We start from the raw sequence: 18,617 nt of genomic DNA, 5'->3' as shown, positions 1-18,617 counted from the left end.
GGTACCATGTCTTTTGCCACAACAGCACAACAACCAAGTTGGTCTGTCATGTGTAGTCTTCTCTTCCTTTACCCAGGCTCTTAAATTTGGGTGAGAAGGGTCAATGACTTTTCTTTTTCTTCCCTCTTTTTCTGCTTTCAAGAATGTCTGCAATGCTTCCCAGGAATCCTGGCTTGTTGACTTTGGTTTGGGATAAAAGGTACAGTCTCCTCTGTTCTCCCGGCTGATCCGAAAGGTGATTAGGCAGGCCTCAACGTGAGCCCATGCATAACCCCGCATGCTGGCCCAGACAGATTACTCCACGTTCCTGTGTGCTCCTGTTATTCAGGGAAAAACAGGGTGAGGAGATAGATGAGAGGGGAGCAATGATGGGTGCTCGGTACCAGTCGAGAAGTTTTCCTTGCGATAATTGAAGTAAAAAGTTCAAGTGCCGGTTTTTGACAGGACAAGACGGGAGCTTCTGCACGGTTGGAATTTAGTGGCCACATTCTGTAATTCATGAGTATCTGTTGCAATCAACTGTCAGGCTACTCTAGCCTTTAAAAAGGCCATTAAACACTCCCAGGTGCTAAAAATGTCACTTTTCCATTGTCTCAAGAAATTAGTGGTGTTTTGGGAAGATAAAACTTTTTGAGACGTGCCTCTGTAGGGTCAACAAGCTCGAGACTGAGAGCCAGAGACAGGAATGGGAAGTCTGGAAGGATTGTGAGCTGGCGCGATCCCATGTTGCTTTTGGTCCATTTATTGGCTACTTTGACTCAGACAAAATATAAGATAACAACACTTTTGTCAATAATAATGGTTTGTTTGCGTGCCGGATTCCTACAAGTGTGCTAAGCATTACAGTGGTCCGATGGGAATTAACCTTCAGATGTGGTTGCTAGGTTGAACTGGCATAGTCGTCCTTTCACCTCAACAATTTAATTACCGCCGCCACTCCTGCCTGAAACTATATCAGGAAGTGGTAAGAAAGACTGATGTGTTGAAAAAAAAAAAAACGTCCATTTCCACACGTAGCATGCTCTAATGCATGGGGAGGAGAAATCACGTTTGGCTTCCAGGGGCCAACAAAAATATTGTGCTTATCTGGATGTCACTACATGCAAAAAAAAGCATGCAAAATTCAAGGTCACGATTGTTTCGGCCAAGCAGATTTTCAGTGGTCTCATGATTGATTGGTTTCCTCGAGAAACCCAACCCAGCAACGATTTCGAAGTGCCAGTCTCAAAACATGAATCAAACAACTCATTCAATCATTTGAAGGCATTTTAAGCTCAATTCATAAATTCAAATGAGCTACATTTTGCTGTTGGTGTTAATTCAACATGAATACCAATAGCCAGTATTAAATTGAAGGACGTATTTCTGGATGGTATGAAGATATTTACAGTCCAAACTCAACTTCTGTATAAAAACAAAATATTTCATCTATCTACTTTAAATATAGTTGTTAATTCTAGATGAGCACTGTGGAAACTATCCTCAGCTATTTGCTGAAACTCACCTATTCTGAGTTTGTATTCTCTTTTGTCAATGCCCAAAGATGCCAAAAGATGCTCCCAATGCCCTGCTAAAAGGAAAGTAGTAATAACTGTCAAGGATGTATCATAAAGTGATACATCTTCACTGTTATAAGATCTTTGTATAGCGACGAGGAGCTAAATCTAGTGTTCTAGGGCTCTTTCCATATCTCTGCAGATAGGTTGATCCTGACCACAAGAAGCAAGAAGTACACGCGCCTAATGCATCTCATTAAAATATCCCAAATATTGACAGTGAAAATGTTAGCAAAAGAGTGGATTTACACTTTGCTCTCCTTTTCCACATCTGATGCAAATATATCAAAGTGCATAAAACGTCTTGGCCAATATGGTTTACTTTGCAGCCAAGTCTGCGCTGTTTTGATTTCCTCCTATTTAAATTTTCAGGCACGTGAAGTGCCTCGCTGCCTCCAGCCGTGTTTATTTGCGCGGAGCGAGATCCGATCACAAGTGGTCACTCGAGACTCGTGTTGAGACGTCCATGCCAGCTGTGAACACATGTACTTAAAAGCTATCCATTTTGGATCAAATCACTCAGGACGCATGTTAATAACAGTTGTGCACTGGGCCTGTAGGGCAGATGTAACACACGAGTGCATGTCTCAGGGGTAATTTCGCCACAGTATGTCCCTGAAAACATCAAGAGGTACAGTTTACATCTGGATACATGTTTTCCCGTCAAAGCTAACCAGTTGGCTAAAGGTGTGCGTTACAAGAGGTTGTATATTAGCCTCCCATCCCTCAATTTTTTGGGAGGGGGAATCCAATAAATTCAAGTTCAATATGTGCCTCTGACTCTATTTTACTGCCCATTGATTTCAGAGTTCTTCCACAATCATATAGAAACTTTGGTTTCTTTGGTTTTGGAGCATTTCATATAGAAACTATTGTAATCAGATCAGGTTTTGATCTGTTGGTTTTAACCTTTCATTCAATTTTGATACCACATATGAGTGGAGCTCAATTTACACACGTATTCACTCTGTCACTGAGTGGACACTGAACAGATGCTTTTTGAACACAAGTCTAAACTCATATCAGTCTAGAAGGAACTTTGGGTGAGGAATCTAGATCGTGTGGATGTCAGGTTGCAAGATTGCAAGAGAATTTCACATGTCCTGGTAGCAACTTCTAACGGGACAGTGGAAACCAAATGTTTGCATGGGTTGTCTTTGAGTACTTTAGCTAAAATGCAATAGGTAGCCGGCTAGCTAACATGAGCTCTACAGCGTGCTATCCATTTCAAGACCACTGTGACAATTTCCAGGACATTTATTTTGACTCCATTTATCTGATGAAATGTCAATAATAGCAGGTGTTGGATCTCCCTTCCAAGCAATTTAGTAACACCTTCTTTTTCACTGATACTTTTTACATTCAAATTATGCTGATAGAGAAATGGTTAAAATCCTCATACAAGCCATTTACCCTGGTTTCCCCAATCAAGCTGCCGTGGTCCAATGACAGAAAGCTTTGTTCATGCCATTGGAACTACATTTCTGCTCAATAAGTATTGGTAACTGACAAACAGTAGTCAAAACATAACCACTGATGTAATCACTAACCAACAATTGCCTGATACTCTCTCTCATATCCAAGAATGGAAAAGTCCTGATCAGCTCTCGGTGTTACTCCTTACAGAGGAAGAGATAATAAGGAAAGAGGGGGAGAAGGAGCTCAGAGAGTGCCATGGGATGTGATTAGAACGGACCTCTCGTTTATGATTTCTGTATTAGAGGCGCTTGGTGCCAAAAATTCCCTACATGGAAGGAATGTCTTCCTAACCAGCTCCACGTGAATTGTTTAGGAGGGAACCACAGGCCGCCGGTTGGGCTGAGGGCTCAGCTTTAAACACACATGAGTGGCAAAAATATGTAGCGGATGAAGGGCGAGAGGCTGGAGAGGAGAACAAGAGAGGAGAATGTGAAAGATGTCGAACAGAAGGTCAGGAGAAGCGATTGAAGGGATCTAACTTACGCAGACCTAATAGAACACACATGTACTCCTATTGTTTTCAGTCCACTTGTGTGCAGTTTTCACCCAATAAAGTTGCAGAATGCCGAATTGAGAATTACATTATAGCGGGGCTCGTTTAATAGATTTAGTGACACAGCTTTAAGTTTCATACACAACACGGGCTAATCTCTTTTCCAGGACGGCTTTCAGCTTCATGTGGCAATAAGAGGGGAGATTGGCCCCAGGCAAGCGAAGAAAGTAAATGAAGCGAAGAAAGCTTCTATAAACGCTGGTCGTTTTACAGATGTCATGTATGTATGATCCTCTTACAAATCAAAAAGATATTACATTAAGCAGATTTTACAAAGGCTCTATGAGCTATACGTCAACCTTGTTTTTCCACCACCAATTGTTATTACTGGGATTTCGCTAACATGTAATGAGACAATGAAATATCTCAGACATTAAAATACCGATACCAAAATGTAGGTTAAATTCTAAATGTGTAAGTTTCCCATGAGTTGATTCATTTTTCGTATAGTGCTGTAATAGCACCGCAAATTATACATCATTCGAAACCTCCCTGATCCAAATTGATTTTAATGCTCGCCTTTTCTAATATGAGCCTGGTAATCCCCCCATGTTTATTTTCTCATCATCATCGTGATTTTCAGTTCCAAGACCAACCCTCCTTGCGTCTTTCCTGCGCACACGCTCCCACACCTGCGTAGCTGACAGAAATCCTGACCTTGTCCTATACGAGCTCCCGGCCGTCGCTCCAACAATAATGTTTATATGTCTGTCTCAGGAAAGAAAAGACACGCCTGCTGCTAGCGGCTAGTCAAAGCAGGAAATCTACATGTCCAAAGGCGGCATCTCGTGAAGATAAACACCCGAGTGTACAAACAGAACGGCTACAAATGCGCAGGGACGGGCTACTAGCACCATGCGGCATGTGGAATTGAAGAAGGTGTTAATTGGTGAAGTGATGAATGTTGGTGGGTTCCATGTTGGAGTTGGAGCCACGGTCCGGAAAGAACTGGAATTGATTAATTTTTTTAACAGTTGCGATGCTGTGGAGTTGCCAAGGCCTAGAATGTGGTCGATCCGCTGAAAATGTTGATCAAAGGTGGCAAAAGTACTCCCATTCTGTACTTTAAAGGCCAGTGAAAGGTAAAGGTAGGAATTCAACTCCTTGACTTAAGTAGAAGTAATAACAAGCCAAAATAAAAGAGTGAAGAAAACACGACGGGATCTCTTTGCTTGCTCCCCTGGCTCACACTGAAGCAAAACACTCATACTTTTTAGTTATGGTTTGATGTAGTTCTTAAGTGACACCAGTCTTTCACTTCATATTTTGTTGCTTCTCGCCACTGTTAAAACCTTTCGCCGGGGTCACTAATAACTACAGACGATACACGGGAAATCAAATTAAACCTTAACCGAGCAAGTGTAATTCCAAAGTACCACATCAAGACATGGCTACATCTCAGTTTATTCTCTTTGGCCCTCGGTTGTTTCGCATAAAGCTGTTCTTGGAGCACATCTTTCTCCATCCATTCAAGTTATGCCCGTTATCTGGTAGCAAACCCCATCCAAAAATTTGGTTCTGATCATGGTCTCGAACTCGACGCCTCCGTGGGTGGTCCGTGGAGCAGTTTTGATGCTACATGTTTGTATAGTTCAGACGTCTTTATATTTCTGGCGCTTCTCTCGGTGCTGAAGTCTGTTTTCTTTCACATAAAGCTACACATTTCCAGGCTTCCCGAAAGAAGCAGGCGCAAGAAGCAGAGGTTACGGTAACTGGTTTATGCCAGTGTTTGTCTCTAAAATTATGCAAATATCCGATGCAAATATTTGAAATAAGCCATCGCTATTCAGAGAAAAGGGACAATACGGCAGTTTGTGGCCCAACATGATGTTGGGTTAACTTTATTGTGTTCTCCCTAAAGAGTGCAAAAGGGACTGTAGCAAAAAAAAAAAAAAAAAAAAAAAAGACCCTTTGTACTATTTCGTTCAGTGCGTAATCCTGCTAAATTACTAACCACCTAACTGTAGTGAAGACAATGCCTCTTGTTCCTTTGGGAGGAGAAACATTCATGCCCTTGGAAAGAAAGTTGCCAGTCCCTCCCTTGGATGTATGTACGGGTTTGTGTAACGCGTCACCAGCGCTTCGCTGGCACACTGTTGAGAGCCTCATTATTTATGTTCCATTTTGACATTGTGGTTAACGTACAGACACATTTTCCATCTTAGTTCCATCCCGTCGTTTTCTGCCGGACAGAAATACTGTAATTTGAGGCCATTAATTAAAAACCTTTAAGGGCGTGTAATGCATGAAACGGTTAACTTGTTCGCCAATGTTTTATGGCAGAGTCCCACCCTCGCCAAACAAGGCCACTTTGTTCCCTCTAAATACACCCAGCGTGATCAAGGAAGAAAAGTGATCACCGCTGACAGTCAAGACTTTTAAATGTTTTTCAGAGTCGCTTGTGTGTCGTCGAAACGTTTGCACATGGTAAATTTATCTGAACACGTTGCACGTTCGGTATGCGAAGTGGGTAAATATGGCTTTGAGGCAACTTTATTGGAATTACTCACTTGTTTAGGTGATGGTGGGTGGTGGGACATGTGGAAACAGCTGTTTAGGGAGGAGGTTCCTGTGAGCATCAGGGTCAGGGTGCGTTATAAATCGGAAGCTAGACGGTATCCTTAGTTTGTGTGTGTGTGTGTGTGTGTGTGTGTGTTTGTCTACATGTCTACCTACAACCTCATGAGGAGAAGCTTTATGAGGTTGTTTCATTTGAAAGATACAAACAAACAGGACATGGAGTTTTCCCCGAGGTCACCATGAGGTGAAGTGGCTAAACGGGTTTGTCATGCTAGGGCCGACCGTACAAAAGCCAACACAGGCTGAACTTGGGATGGTCACGAGGGGCAAAGGTCAAGGAAAATGGTTTATAGCAGTCGCAACCCGACAGCAAGACTCTTTTGGTTAGTTTGATGCATATTTGAAGTTTGATTTTTGGGCTAAATTCTATCAGAAGCACTGATCTACATTTGCAATGTAATTACAATGTATGTTCCATGAAATTGCATGAATTCATTCTCAACAGCGTTCATAGCGTTTTTCTTCTGCCACACTGCTTCCATTGCTGTATCTCTAACTGTCCAATCAAATTTAAGCCTCTATGCATTACCATGACAAACGAATGTGATCTGCCCTTCAGCAAAAATGCCCAACTTGCAAACCTTATCTCTGCTGATTTGCACCCCTCAGAATTGAGGCAGATGTGTTTCCCCACTCATTCTCTGTCCTGCCCCATGTGTCAGAAATAATTACAACTGTAACGTTCAGAACCGAGGCCCCAACTTTGTGTCTATGATTATTAAACATGTTTTCGGTGAGTTTTTTTGAGAACATGTTGATACTACAATATGGAACTTTTGTCTCCCCCTTCTGGCAGTTCGACTACTTTGAAAACTCGACACGTTCAACCAATGCCTGTAATGTATGCTTAGTGCAAATCTTGGCTCAGCAACTCCTATTCTGTGTTCCCCTTTTGTAAAACTTCCCTTCAACAGTGAGGTGCTTGTTTCATGGTTGCTGCTTGGTCCTCCCCTCTTTCAGTCATACTCACAGCTGCTGCAGCCTTTATGGCTTCACTAGATTCTGCTAAACTAATCATTGCATGTTTGCATAAAACACATCTTGAGCTCGGGCATGGGAAATCTAGGTGGCGTGAAACGCAGACAGATTTATCTTGTGGTTAACAGGCTTAATTAGAATTGTACAAACTTGTTTGGACTGGATTTGGCTTTTCCTCATTGATATCAATTATTTAGTTGAGTTGATGGGCAAATTACAGTTGAAAAATGTGTTTGCGTTTATACACACCACTGAGACTCATCAATTAAAAAGTACAATTTTTGGAAGTCGTAACATCCTGAACGCAGAACACCTTGACTTCAACTCATTTTGATTGACTGAGGCATCACAATATGACTCTTGGAAACACGACTGAAGTGTTGTGTCATGCGCGGGGTTGTGCAACGAGTTTTCACGAGAGGAGGACAATCTTCTAAGTGTTTTACACCAATATGACATTCAAATCACAGGGTAATGGTATTTCCGTAAATACACAGTGAAGTGGCTTCTTCTTTGACAATCGAGCCACGTTATTTCTGGTTCAATAAGAAACAATCCAGTAGGGTATTGTATGTGGCGCCTCAAAATGTTATCTTGCAATAAGAACACCAGGGTTTGTAGTTTTTCTGGCGAGTTGGTAGATGTGTGAAGGGTGACTGTATTTTGTCCGTTCGGCCGAGTCCCTCGGTGTGTGGCGGGGCTTAGCAATTTAGGGTGTCTGAAGAAACAGCAGGAAGTAGAACTTGAGGTAGCAGAAATGAAGATGTTGAGGTTCTCGCTCGGAGTGAGCAGGTTGGATAGGATTAGAAATGAGCTCATTAGGGGGACAGCCAAAGTTGGATGTTTTGGAGACAAGGTTAGAGAGAGCAGGCTTCGATGGTTTGGACATGTCCAGAGGCAAGAGTCTCAGTATATTGGTAAGAGGGTGCAGAGGATGGAGCTGCCAAGCAAAAGAGGACGAGGAAGACCAAAGAAAAGGTTGATGGATGTTGTGAGGGAGGACATGAAGACTGTGGGTGTTAGAGGGGAAGATGCACAAGATAGGCTTAGATGGAAAAAGATGACACGCTGTGGCGACCGCTAATCGGGACAAGCCGAAAAGAAAAGAAGAAGAAGAAGTCTGTTCTCTATATAATCCTAACACGTTCACATTCCTCGATAATTTAAAACCACACAAAGTACTAAAGTGTACTAAATGGTTATGATTTGCAGTATTCAAATTATGACCCACGCTATCACCCCCCATTGCTAGCAGAGCATAGTGGCAGAAGAAGTTCCTGGTAAAGTCTTCATTTTTATGTACGGCATAAATCACATTCCCTATGCCATGCCATCCTTTTTTTTTCAACGCAACATCCTTTCTTTCTCTCGCCGCCGGTCCACCGGGCAACGTCTTATGCGTCCTTCACCTCTGTTTTGTGCGCCACCGTCGCCCTCCTCCACTTGATAATTCCCTTCCCTTTTGTGCGCCGTTGAATGCCTGGCATTCCTTTTGAGAGGTTAGAACAGACAAAGGTGGACCACATCACCTGTGAGAAAAATGGCTCTTTTGAATTGATGCTGGTGGGAAAAGGGCATAGAGAAGGGAGTGTAAAAAGTAAAGGGGAAAAGGGAGGGGAGGGGAAAAGGAACACCTGCTGTCCTCATTTGAACTTTCGACTTTAACTTCCCGAAGTTTGAATTAAACGTGAAAGAACATGCTTGTGGATTGGGTGCAAACCCTTTGAAAAGTGAGTTATTTTTACTTGTTTTTCTGCGATAAGATGGGATTTCTTTTTCAATTATCAGCACAGAATCCTTTCCTCGCATGAGATTGCAGTAAGCAAGATCGTATTGCAACGCTGAACTGATTTCTAATCAATGTCACAGACCGCCTTTCAACACACGCCGACCATTCGCCTCTTGAAATAGACATTCAGCGCACCCCTAAGCCGACGGTGGACGGACACACACAACCTTTGACGAGAACAGACACCCACCATATGGTTAAAACATAGCGGGTCTATGTTCGGTGGGTGCGGTGTAAAAGGCGGAGCACATGGGTTACGCCAACCGGCCTTTCATGGCTTATTTCGGGAGGACTTTGACAAATATCAAGGGCAAAATCTGCGTGATGCAACGTAATAGTTTATTCAGGCTGTTTGTTTACACTCCTACTAATGGAATGGAATGAAAGGGAGACTGGAGCGCAGGAGAAAAAAAAAACAGGTGCTTTTTCCCACTTTTCGGGAACATTTCACCTTGTAAACGAAACAGCAGAACGGGAGGGGATGGATTTTCCCATGGGCTGACTAAGCGTTATGAATGTATCGTGATGGCAATATTCCTATATAATTTTTAAGTGAATAGAACTTCAGAGACCGCGGGGTTGCTTGTGCTTCTGTACCTTACCAACGGATTATTATTATTTTTTTTTTTTGCCGAACAATAAGGTCCTACTTGTCGGTGCAGGAACACACCCAGCCCAATGAATGGCAGGCCTCAAAGCCACACAGGGCTCCTATTGATGACATCATCACCGGGCATCTGGTCACTCCACCCTTTCCATGTTCAGAGAACCATTCAGTCAGCGCGCCATGGCTCGCTCACTCGCAGACAGACATGACGGCTAAAACTGATTTTGTTTCAGATTATTCACTTTACCCAGCTCCATTTGCAATTGAAATACTTTTTTTTTTTTATTGGGCCCCAAAATCAAACAGTGTTCCTTTTTGTGGAAGCGGTGCTCTGTAAGTAATGACATTGCATTTTTAATCACTCTCCTATCTCGATGATAATCAAGACAAGAGAGAAAAAGCAAATATGATTTTTTTTCTTTTTTAAATTGTACCCTAATTATACTTGAAAAGTGGACACCATTATCCAAATATGTTCTAAGTACATACTTTAGCTTCAAATTCCCCTGGAAGGGAAAGTAGTGGAATTTGGATTTGAATGCTTAATGCTGATTGCACGCTTAGAAGACATTTACCACGCTGCAGTACTCTAGTGTACTGTAGTTTCTGATGGTAGACCCCAAAAATGTATCTTAATCGTTCTGCCTGTCACTATACATTGCTGGCACGAACAGATGGACATTATCTGTCGTATTTTTTTTGTTCCAGACCACTGAAGTGAAATCAGACCAATGGTGATCTCTAACACTGCGGATTCGATGTCGAAGGGAAACTACGTGTTTTCCCAACAACTACCTGGCATCGCCTCACTGCAGAATGCGTCCGATGCAGTGAATAGCGGGACTGTCGAATGCGAATTGGAATGCTTCGGTGATTAACCCCAAGAGAGTTCTATATCATGTAACAATTATACACAAACAGGACAACAACAAAGCCCCTCTGTGTATTGCGGTTCCCAGCGTTATGTCATGCAGAGAGATTATTAATTGCACATTGGCGCTGCAGGCAAGAGAAGGAAAAGAGAGTTTTTGTGGGAGATTTTAGGATTAACATCTCAGGATTGCTCAGTGCCAAAATCTACAAGTTGCGCTCTGTGCGACGGATTATTGAAAAGATAAACATTTTTTTGTAATTATTATGATTTGATGATTTTGTCGAGAGGTGAAATTGGACAGAAAAACCTCTTGCTTCTTTTTCCTTTTGCCCTCCTCTACACGCTATCCCACCCACCCCTCGATGCGGGGCTGCTCGTACCCCACCCCATCCTGCGCACTCCCCTTCTCCTTCGGCACGCAGACACTTGCTTTTTTGTGCGAAGGGGGTGAACCCGGTGAACAATCCTGTCTGTCTTTTCCAAAAATAAGCTTGTGGGAGAGGGATCGAGGAGTCAGCCAGGGAGATTGGTCCAACGAGTTGCACGGCCTCGGCTTATAAGTCCTGGGAGTGGGAGTGCACCCTGCTCGGACCCTCAGCCTTGAGCTCAGTATACATTGCTGGCTACCTGATTAGCAGAGTCGCACTCCACTTTTGTTGCCTCTCTCTCCCTCCCGAAACCTCCTCCCTCCTACTTTCCACCCTGGAGTACGAGAGTGCTTGGATTGGGAAGGTGCTCCCCCAGACCTGGGTCTGGACCGCCTGAATACGGCGCAGAGAGGATTTTCCCTCTCTCTTCTTTTTTTTCCTCTCCTTTCCATCCTATTAAATTCACACTGCCAAAAAGCACATGGATTGAATTTTCTTTTCTTTCTTTTTTTTTTTAAACTGGGGTCTTACAGAACTTTTCAAAACGGCACCTGTGGCTGAATTAATTTTCTTTTCCTTCCATATTTGACTGGACCGATTGAAAGTCACTCCTCTGTTTTGGTCTTCACTGAACATCTGATGCCACTCCATCCCATGGGAGGTACACGTGGCTGAAGGAGGGAGGTAGAAGACAAGATCCACCTGAAGATCACACCTACCGCAGTGTTGCCCTCCCGCCCCTCAAGCCCGCCACCACCGCAGGACACTCCAAGGAGAGAAAGGTAAGGACTCTACCTGCCTCCTTGCCCTTTCCTGCATCCCTTTGTACTCTCGGCTCCTGTCTCTCACTTCATCACATGTGGCCGCAGTGGCCCAGGCCAAAAGAAACAGAAGGAGTGACCAGGACGGAGGAGAAAACATGAAAATAAAAAACAGACCTTAGTCATGGGACCTACATAATCCTCCACAGTCCTTAACTACTTCAGAGAGTAACGGCTCGAAGATTAAGATGGTTCCCTTTAAGAAAGGAGCTTCTGTGGACAATATGATTTAAATGATCTGAAGTGAGTTATTCTCTTTCTATCCAGACTCCACATGGTTTGGATTATTATTTTTTTTTTAAATTGGAATCGCAGGTGTACTGTTGCTGCATCCACAAACTGACAATGTTGACGCGGCTGTAATGCAGTCCGTTCGGATGTCAAAATCGCTGTGCGGCTTTGAGTTTTCGATTCAGCCTAATGGTTTGGATGACTGTATGGTATTTATTTGGATCCGGCTGACAAAAAGCGCAGCAAAGCGATTAAATGACACACACCGCCGCCTTTTTTTTTTCTTCTTCCTGCTCTTCCCTGCATCCTCTGCGATGCCACTGCCAAGCGTCAGCGCATTCCATTGAAACGACATCCGTCTGTTGCGAACAGAAGGAGCAGCCATGACTTCTCAGGTGGCTCTCGCGACACAGTGTGAGGCGGACGGCTTGGTTGGTGTATGCATACATCTTTCCTAAATTCATATATGTGTACACAAGCACCATTCTTGCGAGACGTGAAGAATGAGAGTACCAGAAAGGGGACGGTCCTGGAAAAACGAGTGGACTTGAGGTCTGATTTCCAAAAAGCAATTGGCAGCGTCGATCTGATTCGCCTGGATGCGCGCCTGTTTGTTGCATGCCTTGACGCAGTCATCTGTGGCCTCTCCATGTGGAAATGAAGTATCGCTGCAGTCGGTAGTAAAAGGCTTCATGACCTCAAGTGTTTCTCAGCACGTTGAAGTTGTGTTGAATTTGTATTTATTTATTTTTGCGTGGTTGGATTCCCATTTGCTTTATCACGGAAACACACCTGATGGATTTAGATGGCTGGCATTGTAGTGCTGTAACCGTGACAACGTCTTTGGCATGTCCTTCAAAGGTGTGCTGCCAAGGACTTGAAGGACTTTCAGGCAGTTGAACTCGGCTCGCCTTGTGGCGCACGTCAGTCGCCAGATTCGAACGACTGCAATGCGTGCGAATGTCGAGAGAAAATATGATGTCATTGCGAAAAATGAAGCCAGAACACAAAAGAATTATCTAAATGTCATAAATACACCTGGCGCCTTGCTAGTGCACATGATTCTCATCAGTACTTTCTCCACAACATGCACTCAAAATGTTCACATTTTTTTTATAAATTGAGAACTTTATAGTAAAATGAACCAACTCTATTTTATTAGAAGCTACAACACTGGTGATTTGTAAAGTAGTTTAGAATCTTTGGCCACAAAGGGGCGATCTCATAAGTACAGTATTCTCCAGACAGAAAAGGGGGAGCGAGGGGGCGGGTTGCTGAATAGCTGAATTTTGATTATGGGGCCCTCCATTTCTCCCAGTAATATAGTTATTAGTTCATTGAAAGTTTCCCGTAGAGGGATTACAAGAAGTACAATACGTAAGAAAATGAGTGGACTAAGTGACAGTAATTATATTAGAGTAACCAAAATTAACCAGTGTACTAAAGGTATTGTTTGATTAATTATTCTAGTTTTTAAAAAAAAAACTAAAAACAACAGAAATAAAGTCTAAGAATGCATACGTAAACAAGCAAATGAGACGCAAATAAGGACATAACAGAACTGAAAAACTCGTATGTCTTAAAACTATGTCGAAAAACGGAGACTTTTATAAAAGAAAATCAAAAGATGCTACCCTGATTCAAATATTTCACTTTTTTCCCCCCAAGTTACTCTGTTCTTCCTCACTAGCCCCCCACCGAAACAAAACTAAACTAAACAAACCTACTTCTACAGCCTGTGTGCACTGTTGCCTGCTCTGGGAGGCCCCCTATGGGCCACAAGGCCCTAAGCAGGTGCTTAGTTTGCTCGTGCCTTGGACCACTCTGAAGAAGTGGAAGAGAGGGGCTCCATGCATGCAGTTTTATGCTTTGTTTGGAACGGGTACACCCCTCCTAACATTCCAAACGGATGAACAAGTTCTTTAATTGATTTCAGGATCCTTAAGTGATTGCCCCGTAGCTCAGTGGTTAGAGCACTGGTTTGGTAAACCAGGGGTTGTGGGTTCGTATCCCACTCGGGCCTCCACTTCCCGAGAAGGGTTGCGTCAGGAAGGGCATCTGGCGTAAAAATTGTGCCAAACATATATATGCGTTCATCTGAGATGATACGCTGTGGCGACGCCGAAAGGAAAACAACAACAACATCCTTAAGTGATTGTAAGAGAGTAAAATATTGAAGTCATTTTGAGTAATTTTCCCCCAGAACTCTAATTAACCATGACTATTTATTGGATTGATCACCATATTTACATTCATACATCTTCAGATGGGATGGCATCCAATTTGCCACTCTGCAAGGAATGTTTTTGACACATCGAGAAACCATTAAAGCAAACACACCCAGAGTGAAAACATGTCCCTGCTTTCTTTCAATGTGTTTTCCTGACAGAATACCACGCATGCAATCACAGCCACATTAATGCCTGCGCTGTTCTTCCTGCGCAACTTTTATTCTGTTCCATTGCCGATACGCCCGTCGAGGAATTGTTCAGAAGCGCCATAGAGACAGAAAACATGCTCTGGTATTAATCAAAGCCTTGGACTGGACGATTCAAGCTTAATCGGATGGATTTGTATTTTAATCTGATGGAGTCGTAAAGAAAAAGCAGAACAAGGAGATAACGCACAGTAAAAGAAGAACCATTTCGTGCCTAGATGTTTCTTTCTTGTTTGCGCATCACCAGTAAATGTCAGAGGTTGAGAGTCAGTCAGCTTTAATGGTATAAAGTATGTTTAGGCAAGTGCTTCCTAAACTTAATTGGACCAAGTCGCAAAAGTATGCACCTAATACTGAAATAATGTCCATTTTTTTACACGCAAATCTGTTTAATTCACTACCTTCCCATTTGACTTCTAAACCCGTCAATGGCAGTGAACGTGTTATTGAACAATGTTGAACTGAACCTTCTGCTCTCTAGTGGAAGAGCATTTAATTGCTGTGGCTGTCACCAGCATAAATAGATGAACAAACATTATGTGCAGTGAATACATAAGTTTTGCTCCAATAAAGTGGACAGCACATCTATGGGCAGTTACAAACTGTAATTAATTCATTTTTTTTTTTTTTTTTTATTTTTTACTGTGTACTGGAATGCATCTTGACCTTTGTGGTTGGGGACTTTTTTTTTCAAGGTTCCACTGTGTCTCCAATTTAATCTGTGTTACACGTCTCTTCTTAGTCACTTTCTCATAAGCTTGGACAAAGGGGAGTTTTTCCACTAGGTTGGCAGCAAAAACGAGACAGAGTAAAAGTAAGATTTATTATTCCTTCCCCGTCTCCCATTGACTCTGTCTTTACAGTCTCTCACACCTAAAAGGAACTTGTTAAAATGCTCCGTGAAGCTTATCGGCGCCCTTGCTTAGCAGACATAAGCAGGGAAAAAGTGGAAGGCTTTCATCATTTGCTTTGTTCGCCATTTCTTGACTTCATTCCACACGTCTTCCCAATTTTTCCGTCCTGATTTACAGACGATGGAGCGAATCCTGCTCGCAGGTGAAAAAAAAAACCGCAACAACTTATTTTTTAGTGCCAGATGTTTGTGCTTTTAGTCACTGAGCCCAGCAAAGTGCAGTAGCTCTGCCATGGTCAAAACAAGCGTATTGAGCAATACTTCCCAGACCGAAAGCTCAAGACTTTTTCCAATGGTATGTCTGATTTTTTTTTCTTTTTTTTTTTTTTTCAGGCGAGACTCATGTTTTGAAAGGGAATCAAACAGGAACAAACAGAGGAATAAAACCCTTAGTGCTCTTCCAGCAAAAGTGTTGTTCCTAGTTAATGGGATGTGACGTGTGTTCGCCCACTGAGGTTGAGGTTTGTGGGACTTTGGTTGTGGTAATCACCCCCCACCCCCACTCTCTAATCACAGTCACGAAAAAGGCCATCCATACCGCATCACATGATATTGTTTGACTTACAGTTGGCCGTGGGCCCAACTTTACGCGCAGTACAGGTGGCTTACGGTGCCGGGCTTTATAAATCGTGTATTTTGGCATTTGAGTTCAGGTAGCGGCACGAATGAGCCAAGGGTAAAATACGCAGGTAAGTTTATTTGGTTTCCTTTCACTACCCTTCAGTTCACTGGCTGGGAAACAGTTCATGGCAGAACTTCGGGTCACATTGTAACAGAGGTCAGCACTTGAGTTTAAAAACCTATACAATCCCCCTTTTCATCGTGTTCCGACGCATTTCACGAGCCGTGCGTTTGTTTTTATTATTTCGCTTTGGATGCGGCGGGGTGGACGTATCCGTCCCGAGATGGGTCAGCATGTATGAAATTGGAAACGGCTCTTTCGGGACCATTTGAAATGCTCCAGACTTTGTTTTTGTTCAAGTCTGAGCCTGATTTAGACACACATGAAGCAGTTTGTGAAAAGAGAAAATCACGGCAAATGTGGGGTTATTGCAGTGTTAGAATAATCCTGAAAAGGCCTTTTATTTTGGCAGGGCTTCTTCTGCAGGGAGTGGATGCTTTTCAGAGTGACATATGCATTATATGCTTATACATCATGACTACCGTGTCTTTTGGAAGATGACAGCAAATGTAATATCAACGGACAAGTTTTGAACCACTTAAAACTTACTGATCTATTTCTTCCATATGCTTTGTGGCTTAACCACAGTCATCATTTTTAGAGCAAGCCTCTGGTACTGCATTTTCATTCCTGAGCAACGTTATAGAGAGATGCAGAAGTTAGGGGGACGTTCCCAAGACTGGATTCACAATGTAGTTCAAAGCAATTTGCATTTTGTACCCACAGCGGTTTTGTTCTGTCTTCATTTGACCTATATGTGATATTACAGCAATACAGTACTTAACACCGATACATAACAGTGTGCAGAGGCAATTCTGCGACAACGAGGTTCTTACGAGAAGACATGCCAGCACGCAGCTGCGCATTGCCAATTCCATGTCACACACATGAACCTCTGGAGCTATCTGAACCTCGTTAAGGTTAATCAAGCCAAACAGAGCTCAGAAAGATGGGAAATAAAATGAATTTAAGACGCAAACAGTGTGCTTAGAGTCCTGGGTGGTCACGGACATGGGCAGCAATCTGTAACCGGAATCCGTTGAAATCCAGGCAAAACTCAAAGAATTGCTTTCACTCAGTAATTTTGCGAGGAGATCCTGGCGCCTTGTCAAGTTTGCCTCGTTCAGTTGTCTCTTATTTATTCTACTCCAATAGCAGGTAACTCCAAATGGCCTCCCACATGGTTTCTGATGTGCCAATCCCCTGTCCTTTTAATGCTAAACCAACTCGCCGAGTCCGTCTGCTTCTGCCCAGATAAACATCTGAAATTCAACTTGACTCACTCCCCCCCCCCCCTTCCAAGGAATGAATACAAGGCAATTCATTCTTCAAAGTGAACCGGCACGAGTTGTGTGGCATTTCTTCTGAAAATATAGATTTGTCATAAGCTATTACGCAGCGGTTGCTACAATTTTAATGTAATCACTGCCACTGAGGCGTTTAGAAGTCAAACATCCCTGTTAACTGGGAATGCTGGCAGCCACTGCGTTTTTAAGTGTGTACCGATTTCTACCTACCGCAGCTCCGCGGGAAATTAATAGCTGAAGATCTTTGGCAGCTCTGGAAAACACGCATTTGTATCCCAAGACATTACGGTATCGCCCAAGTGAGCATAGGCGGCGCAGAAAATGGATAGATGGACATTACGGTATCCCATGATTGTTCAGTGCAGGATTTAAATGCTCCCTGACTGCGTGTTTGAAAAGTCCTTGGCTTAGAAACTAAACCCTTTCTGTGCAGACTGAGCCTGTTGAGCAACGCGTTGAATTGCGCAACCTTCCTTGGCATGAGGCAGCCTACACCACTACCAGTCCTTTTTTTTTTTTTGCGGTTTTTCTTCTAATCATTTCCCATAATCAGCAGAAAAAGCGGCAAAGCAATTAAAAAACAACAACAACAAAAAAAGAACAAAGGTCTCACTGAGTACTTTTACTGAATATACTCGCAAATTATTCACTGTCATGGATGGGTGTGTCCGACTCATGGAAGTCAGCATCCGAGAAGGTTTAGATCACTTCAGAATGAAAATAGTTTGCGCTGATCAAATGTGATATTCATGGATGATTCTTGAACAAGAACACGATTAGCCAGATTAAGAAGCTGTTTGGGGCTTTAAGAACGTAGCTTTCGTTGCGTAAGATGTCGATAGAATCACAAATTTTAAACTTGATGAGTAGCAGTATTAGAGGATGGAAATAAAAAAGAGGAAAAAGGAAACAAGACCCCTTACTTGATGCTAACCATGCAAATGTGCAATTGTCAAACTATTTCTGGAGAAGCCAGGCTTTGAATCAATGATGACACACTTTCATGTGGGTTGCAGATGGCTGTGCACTCTCACTTTCCAATTGCGCTCACTCGTTTGCCAATTTGAAGCAGGAAAGTAGTCATTTCCGAACCGAGGGCCCGGGTCTGATCCGCGAGCTGGACCCTGACATAGACTCCAACAATGCCTGTGCTGGACTGCTCCCAAACTACTGTAGGTAGAAACCACGCAAACGCGAAGTGTTCCTGACATGTGGTGGAAGCGGGGTATAGATATTAGAAGTATCTGTACAGGGTTAGAAAATTCAGGCAACTGCGATGGATCCAACTAGAACAGAAAGCAGGAAAATGGCTACAAGAGACCATTGAAGTTATCGTGAGAAAGAGGAAGCAAGTGGATAAATAACCGAGGATGAGAACTGGAGAATCAAAAAAGAGAAAATAAACATGCTAGGAGGAGCATTGAATTTGTTCAGAAACCATG

The 18,617-nt window shown here is 42.9% G+C and overlaps 1 protein-coding gene across 8 annotated transcripts in view; it reads left to right on the top strand.

The window, feature by feature from the left end:
• col8a2 (collagen, type VIII, alpha 2) overlaps window positions 1-18,617 on the top strand; it is a 71,453-nt gene that overhangs the window by 27,832 nt on the left and 25,004 nt on the right. For 2 of the 8 annotated variants that reach the window (XM_061817353.1, XM_061817345.1), the window contains exons 2-3: window positions 10,251-10,412; window positions 11,390-11,566. The exons of 1 other annotated variant lie outside the window; for it this stretch is intronic. The gene's annotated coding sequence lies outside the window, so the exon portion shown is untranslated. 5 more of the 8 variants (XM_061817328.1, XM_061817338.1, XM_061817375.1 and 2 more) reach the window with 5 other exon arrangements.

Source organism: Syngnathoides biaculeatus, chromosome 1, assembly GCF_019802595.1.
Source record: "Syngnathoides biaculeatus isolate LvHL_M chromosome 1, ASM1980259v1, whole genome shotgun sequence".
Taxonomy (NCBI): domain Eukaryota; kingdom Metazoa; phylum Chordata; class Actinopteri; order Syngnathiformes; family Syngnathidae; genus Syngnathoides; species Syngnathoides biaculeatus.
The sequence above is the reverse complement of the archived record's forward strand: the minus strand, read 5'-3'. Positions and strand labels throughout refer to the sequence as shown.